Below are 8,221 nucleotides of genomic sequence, written 5' to 3'. Positions count from 1 at the left end.
ATTGAACGCTGTCTGCATTAGATGATCCTACAGTATTCTGCATTTGCTATAATCCTCCTGTTCCATGTCCTTTTCCATCATTATTACCTGTAGAAGATCTGTCAATAATCAAATCTCTCTTACAGCTTCTTTAGTTATTTTTTTACTCTGCAATATCTCCTCAAACAAATAAATCCTTTACATGTGCATTTCCAAATATATGTTAGAGGTTGTTGTAAAGCAAGTGCACCGAGGCAAGGCTTGACAGATGTCAGTACCAGAATATCACTGTAGTTATTCTAGTGCATCCCTTCTTCCCTTAACTTTTATTGAAAGGGAGGAAAAGCCTGCAGGGGTGCTGTCTTGGCAGCTATGAATTTTTATTTTTTTTTTAACTTTATAAGAAGCCTTCCACTAATGCAATAATTTGCTTAATTATTTTCTGTAGTAGTCAAAGCCAGAAATCTTTAAGCCATCCTTGTGCCTGAACTGATTTTTAAGCCTGCTACCCTCCTTACAGTTTGCTTGTGTCACTGACCTCTCACAATCTCTACAGCACTGCCAGGCTTCTTCCTCGCTTCAGCTCTGGCTCTGCTGAAATTCCTATTCATTCTTGAATCATTTCCTGTCTCAACTATTTCAGCTTGCTCTTTTATAGTTCTTCTAAATCACTGTACTCTTAAGGTTCAGGAGACTCAGAATACTGTGCTTAGATTACTTCTTTATGTGTATTCTTCATCTGTCCTTCCAGCCAGGTATTTTTGAATTCAGGTTCAACACCAAGCTTCTGCTTTTCAGAACTCTCGCTGGATTTGTATCTCCTTTTCCAATTTTCAGTCTGTAATGAGCAGAGTGGGTATACCTGCTTTGTTCATTAACAAGATTGAGGAAGGCAGAGGGAAACCATGGCTAAGAGAAAAAGGCCTGACATTCAAGTCCACTATTCAAACAGTGTTTCTCAACCCCTTGATTGTAGTAATAAGTAAGCTGTCACATATGGATTTAACCATAGTCTAAAGCCCTGACAGAGGAGGATTAAGGCACTAGTATGTCTCAGACTTAATGTGTAATTTAGATATGAGGGAAGTGGTTCCACTAGGAAAAAAAGAATATTTCTAAGCCAAAATATTAGAGTGCTCTCAAAGCCCAAATTGGAATAATTTTCTTTTAAATTTGTCCCCCCCCCCCCATTTTCACGTAGACTCAACCTGGTCGTGCCTGACATCTTTATTGGCCAATGAAGTTATCCCCATATGCGGGACATACAGCAGGCACCACAGGAAACCAGTGTGGTCAAAGAGGGACCATCTGACTGAGCTCAAACACACGAAGGAAGTGTATGAGAAGTGGAAGACAGGATATACTACCAAGGAGGGGTATAGAAGCATCACTTGGGCATGCAGGAATGGAATTAGCAAGACCAAAGTTTGCCTGGTATTGAAGCAGACAAGCCATGTGAAGTGCAACAAGAAGAGCTTCTGCAGGTATGATGGCAGCAAAAGGAACACCAGGGAAAATATGGACCTGCTGCTGAATGAGACAGCTCTTCTGCTAGTGAAGGGCATGGAAGAGGCTGAAGTACCCAAGGCTTTATTTTTTTCAGTCTTTGCTAGCAGAATCTCCTGCTAAGCCTTCCAGGTTCTGTCAGTTCTGTTCAATCTTTTTATCAGTGATCTGGATGCAGAAGTTGAATACACCACTAGTAAGTCTGCTGATGATACCAAACTGGGAGGTCCTGTCAGCTCTCTTGAGGGACAAGAGGCCTTGCACAGGGACCTAGATAGACTGGAACATTGGGCAATCATCAGTGGCATGAAATGTAACAAGAATGAATGGCGACTCTGCATCTGGGACAGGGTAATGCTGGACACAAGAGGAGTGGCTGGAGAGCAGCCCTGCAGAGAGAGACCTGGGTGTGCTGGCCGGCAGCAGGCTCAGCGTGAGCCAGCAGCGGGCCCTGGCAGCCGAAAGGGAAACCTCTGCTTCCCGGGGTGCACCAAACCCAGCCAGCCGGTCAACAGACGAGACCGTCCCATTGTATTTAGCGTTGGTACGGTCTCTCCTGGAGCACTGTGTGCAGTTCTGGGCCCCACAGTTTAAGAAGGATGTGAAGGTCCTTGAATGAGTCCAGAGGAGGGCAACAAAGCTGGTGGAAGAGCTGGAAGGCGTGTCCTGTGAGGAGTGGCCAAGGACTCTGGGTTTGTCCAGTTTGGAGAAAAGGAGGCTGAGGGACGACCTCATTGGTCTCTGCAACTTCCTGAGGAGGGGACGTGGAAAGGGAGGTGCTGAGCTCTTTCCCCTGGGATCCAGTGACAGGACGTGTGAGAACAGCTCAAAGCTGCACCAGGGGAGGATCAGATGGGACATGAGGAAGCATTTCTTTACCCAGAGGGTGGTCAGACCCTGGAACAGGCTTCCTGGAGAGGTGGTCAATGCCGCAGGCCTGTCAGTGTTGAAGAGGCATTTGGACAATGCCCTTAAGAACATGCTTTGACTTGTGGTCAGTCCTGAATTGATCAGGCAGTTGGACTAGATGGTTGTTGTAGGTCCCTTCCAACTGAAACAGTCTATTCTGTTCTGTTCTATTCTAATAAAATTTCTCTGACCACTAGTGAAGTTTGGAGGAGGGAGATACTACCCACAGTAGAGGAGGATCTTCATATAGGAAATACTTCAGTAAGCTGGATGTATACAAACCCATGGGAACCTTGCAACCATGGAACAAGCAGGAACAAGTTAATAAATGTGAAGTCCTCCATTAGAGATGGAAAAAACCCATGCATTGGTATAAGCTAGGCACTGACTGGTGAGAAACCAGCTTTGCTGAAAAGGACTGGGCCTCTTGGTGGACAGCAGGTTGAACCTGAGTCAGCAGTGTGACCTTGCAGCGGTGAAGGCGAACAGCATCCTGGGTGGTATAAGCAAGATCATTGTCAGTGGACTGAGGGAAGTTTATATCCTACATTCTTGAACATTTTTCAAAATTTGCCTGGAGATTTTCAAAAGGGCTGTAAGCAAGCTGATTTAGCTGCAAAAGTAACCTTCCTTTGAGCAAGAGTTTGGACTAGAGTCCTCCAAAGACCCTTTCCAGCCAATATTCTATGGTTTTGACACAATAAGGAAGATGAACTGATATACTTTAGTCAGTTGAGGAATCTCAGCTCTCAAAATTAATTTAATCACTTAATGGGGAAGTGCAGAGTAAATTCTATGGAATTTATGGGGTTTATATTTAAAGGTGCTGTGTATATAAGAAAGACTTTAGATTTGAAGTATTTTTAACTTTGTGTGCATTTGTAAACTGGATGAATGATCGATCCTTTAAGACATAATCAGTGCAGTCATTGATGCACGCACCTCCCCAAGCTGCTAATATTTACTGTATTTAATTTATTGTAATAATTTTATTTAGAAGTACAGTGTGGAGCCTAAGAGTTGTGATCCGAAAGCTATGACTCTGGAGAGTCTCAAAGGAAGACATGACTAAACACTGATTCACAGTCCAAAGAGCTACCACAATATAACTAAAAGGCATTTGTAAGCAGTATTGCTCAGTATACTAAGACCTGTTGAAAAGAATTTCAAGATTTATTGTGAAATATTTGGGAGAAAAGCTTTTTTTAAACAATAAAGAAAACCATAGAAGATATCAAGTTTCAAAAAAAATACAGTAAATTTAAAGTGAACTGTGGATTTTAAGAGCTGCAGAATGGTTTTGATTGCAGTTAAACAGTAATATTTTCTTTGTATAGACCCCAATAACAGATGTTGCTTTCTTTTTTGGCAGTCTGTAAGTAATCTCTTTTGTTCAGTGAGCTCTAAGATTTGTGTATTGCGTTTGCAGTGTGTGTCAGGCAAAGCGGTCAGATCATGCTATTTACCTCCTGCCTCTTGTGGTCATTATTTACTTGTATTACTAGGGATGATCTGTGTGGGTGTTCTTCATAGTACTGCTATGAATAAATGGTATCAGAAATAGACTATACTAATCTATAATGCCTTTTCTTATCATCATTTTCAACACTATGTTTGGTCAGCAGAATTGTGCTTCGAAATGCAGCTTTGTTCAAGTCCATTGTGTGGATAGGGGGAATGTGCAGTTAACAGGCACTCCGTGTTTAGAACTGCCTCTACCCATGCTGATAGTACAAAAGGGCTTTAAAGCAAACCCCTGGGTGGAGGAGACTTGTGCTACTCACATTTCGTGGTCCTGAAGAAGCACACATCTACTGCCATTTTTCTGCTTTCCCTCCACGGGGGCTATTGAACATAAATACTGTGTAAAGAAGCTTGGAGGAGGTGGCTTTTTGCCTTGACTGTAGCTGGAACTGGAGAAAGCGAAACAAAGAGAGGAAGACAGTTTAAAGCCAGATCTGTCTACTGCTTTCTGTTCTGCCCAGGGCTGCTGTGCCAAGGTGCCAATATTTTAAGAGAAGATTGCCTAATATCATTAGCCATATGTTTTGTCATATGTAGACTTATTGTCTTTTAAAAATAATCAGAAAAAAAGACACCTCAGTCAAAAATACATACCCCTAGGCAAAGAGTCTGAAGTAATAACTACAGATTTTTATAAAGCTTAAGTTGATTTTCTGAAGAAAAATTAGATTTGCATTTTTTTATTATCTTATGTTTTCTTGACACTCCATGTTAGTTGTGCAGAATGACATAACATAGAATCTACCAATGTCTAGTTTACAGGCTTTGCTATTCAGAAGGAAATGGGAAAATACTTAGGTCCTGAAAGAGGGGAAAAAAGTCCAAAAATAGGCTTGCAGACAGGAGTTTGACACTACATATACGTGATGGCAAAATATTTTAGTTTACCAGTTCAGAAGCAATTCAGAATGGTTTGCAGTCATTTAGAGTTGTGTCTTCCAACAAAAGAAACATGTAAAGAATCTGGTGGTTTGCTGAAGGCACCTGATTGCATTGCCGGCAAAGGCAAAGAGTAACTTGTCTCCATTGAAAGCACGATTGGATGCCTAATAAAGTTACTGTGTAATACAGCATGATTGGCAGCTCCTGCTTAGGAAGCCAAGCAATAAAACAGCAGAGGCACTGATGTTCACTGGCAAAACTCCCATTGACTTCACAGGAGCTGGGTTTTAGTCTTAAATGAATGACGTTCAGAAAACGTGCTTGAGAAACTTTTGAGTTAATTTGTTGGTTCGGATCGGGGTAGACTGGACAACTGTGCCTGCAGGCATTAACAGGTCAGACCCATCTTTTCACGGTTGTGGGATTTACCAAAATAAGTGGATCAGATAGGGTGTGTGGTACCAAAACCTATCGGGGTGGAATCTGTGCAATCCTTCCAAAATCAGTCCATTACTAGGGTGTGACTGAGTGTATTTCGGCTGCACAATTGACAGGCTGCCCTCTCTGCAGCTCCATTCACATTTATGGACAAATACTGCCAAGCTAGGAGGACAGCTAAGAGAAATGTATGTTGTTAATAGTTAGGACACAGCCTGAATGCACTACGCCAAGGTACAGCAAGACGAGAATGTGCGAAGAGCAATAAATATACGCAGTAAACAAGAAAGGAAAAAAACCCATTGTCACGAGTTCCTTAAGAATGTGTTTATCTGTAAAGAATAAGTAATTGTACCATAAGTAACAATAAAAGAGGGAGGAAGGATGTATTTAAAGAGGGAAGGGTGGAGTTAGTTTTACATTTGTGAGCCTAGGTAATATAAATGGATGCCTGTTTCACTAAACATAATTGCTCAGCTCTGTAATAATTAGTGGGACAAAACCACGTCTCCGTCACATCTGTCTACTGTCTTCAACAAAGCCAGGATTCACCCAATCCCTTTACAGAAGTCTGATGTTTGTTCATGGTAAGAGATTGCCTAAACAGTGAGTTTAACACCATTTCTCACGAGCTTTGGGCAGTTTCTTGCCTTGCCCAGTGCCATGTGTTCGTCTTCCAGCCAGAGGCAGGGAGGGTGCTCGTGTCCCATCCCGCCTCGCCCACAGAGGCATGGACGTGGGGCAGAAATCTGCCACCTCGCTGAGACGGAGAGCAGGGAGAGACGGCTGCAGAACTTAGCCCAGACTCGATGACCGTCACCATTTAAAAAGAGCTGTCTAAAGCATTATACCTAAACGTGATGGTAATTACACGGTAATAGTTGTGGTGATGTAACTATAACGCTGGAAGAAGAATGAAGGTTTAAAGAGATTTCCTCTTCTTACAACCCTTGCTGTAGTAATAATTTATCAAAGGCTCTTTTCTTTTGGTCCCTTAAAATAATGGACTGGATTTTTTGGAGCTTATCTCTCATCCAGCAGTATATTAGCGCATGCTGAAATATTCAGAATTTTTAGGTTATACTAAAAGGGAAAATTTGACAAGTCTAAAGATTAGTCCTTGTTTAAATTTACTCTGAAGATCACGGACAAAATTTTATGCTTTATATTTGGATGGGCTTGGAGCCCTGTATTTTAAATGTATTTTCATTTCTATAGCCTGTTTATTGAGATGCATTAGCATGAAAAAGCTAAACCACATCACATTCCTTAATGCGTGTTTTAGAAATTCACACGTTACTGTTGTTTGGTAGGAAATAAGACAAAAGAACTCTAGAAAATTTAAAGCTCTTTTGCTCTCAGACAACAAAGCTCTCTTGCAAAAAAACATCTTCACTAGACCTGCTCAGAGAAGCGACATACAATAATTTTACTTACTGATGTTATAAAAACTATATAGAATCTGCTGTGTCAATTGTAAAGCAGAATCCTATGTTGTTTCCTGTTTTTTTAAATTTTTTCTTCTTTTCTTGTGATCTGACTGTGATCTGAGAAAATCAATGGCATCTGATGAAAACACAATTTCTGTCAGATGTTTTGTAACTCAAAGGTTTCTCCCCATTTAACATGCTGGAATTGTGGGCTATGAGGATCATGAGGGGACTGGAACATCTGTCCTATGAGGAAAGGCTGAGGGAGCTGGGCTTGTTCATCCTGGAGAAGAGAAGGCTGCGAGGGGACCTTATAAATGCTTATAAATATCTCCAGGGTGGGTGTCAGGAGGATGGGGCCAAACTCTTTTCAGTGGTGCCCAGCGACAGGACAAGGGGCAATGGGCACAAACTGAAGCACAGGAAATTACATCTGAACATGAGGAAGAACTTCTTCCCTCTGAGGGTGACGGAGCACTGGCACAGGCTTCCCAGGGAGGTTGTGGAGTCTCCTTCTCTGGAGATATTCAAGACCCACCTGGACAAGGTCCTGTGCAGCCTGCTGTAGGTGACCCTGCTTCGGCAGGGGGTTGGACTAGATGACCCACAGAGGTCCCTTCCAGCTCCTACCATTCTGTGATTCTGTGATCTCAAAGACCTCCAGCAGAAGGAAAACTTTTTGCAATGTACTTGAGCAGAAGAGAACAGAAGGTCGTTCCAAAGTACCTTAGTCATAGGAGCTCAGGTAATCCTCTAGGCAAATTTTAGGATTCTGTTTGCTTATGCACACAGCTTTCATCTGCATGAAAATCTGGCAGTTGTATTAATACTTCTTGAGATTTTTAGGTATTTCCAGTCTTCATATGAACATGTCAAATTTACTTGAGAAATTTTTGAAGCCAGATTTCCAAATATGCTGAATTTTCACATAATTGGTCATCCGTAAATGTCATTTCTCTGTTTCTAGCTGAGAAAATGCAACTACACATGTACAAACACAAGTTCTGGCTGGGCTTGCACATGCCTTAGGCTGGGCTTGTGTGCCTGTGCACGTGTGTGCCATAAGCATACTGGCATTTCACACAAGCTACTGAGCACTTTGAGATATCTGCTTAGGTATTTTGATGAATTATTACTTTTGAACTACAAAATCCATTTATGTATGATTGACAACAGCTTCAGCCCACTGTCTGAAGGCTGCCAGCCCCTGCCCCCTTCTGTTTATTGTGATATGACAAAATTTGCAAGTACTTTTCTATCCCGAATACTTGTGACATGTGCAGTTTATCACAATAAGCAACGAATTTCAAAGACATCTAGAGAATGTACTAGTGGGGCAATCTTCTGATCTTTTAGCCAGCACAGGATATGATTGCTTCCAAAGCTGAATGTGCATTACTCCTGTAAGGAAAACCCAATGTTTCTTCCAATCAATTAACTGGATATGGTGAGTCACCAGCAAATTCTAAGTTTATACACAGATGAAAGTAGATTTTGAAAAGGAAATTGCCTGTTAACTTAAATCTTAAATACGTTTCTTTAAGAAAGCCCAA

Source organism: Opisthocomus hoazin, chromosome Z (assembly GCF_030867145.1).
Source record: "Opisthocomus hoazin isolate bOpiHoa1 chromosome Z, bOpiHoa1.hap1, whole genome shotgun sequence".
In the NCBI taxonomy this organism is placed as follows: domain Eukaryota; kingdom Metazoa; phylum Chordata; class Aves; order Opisthocomiformes; family Opisthocomidae; genus Opisthocomus; species Opisthocomus hoazin.
This window is presented reverse-complemented; position numbering follows the sequence as displayed.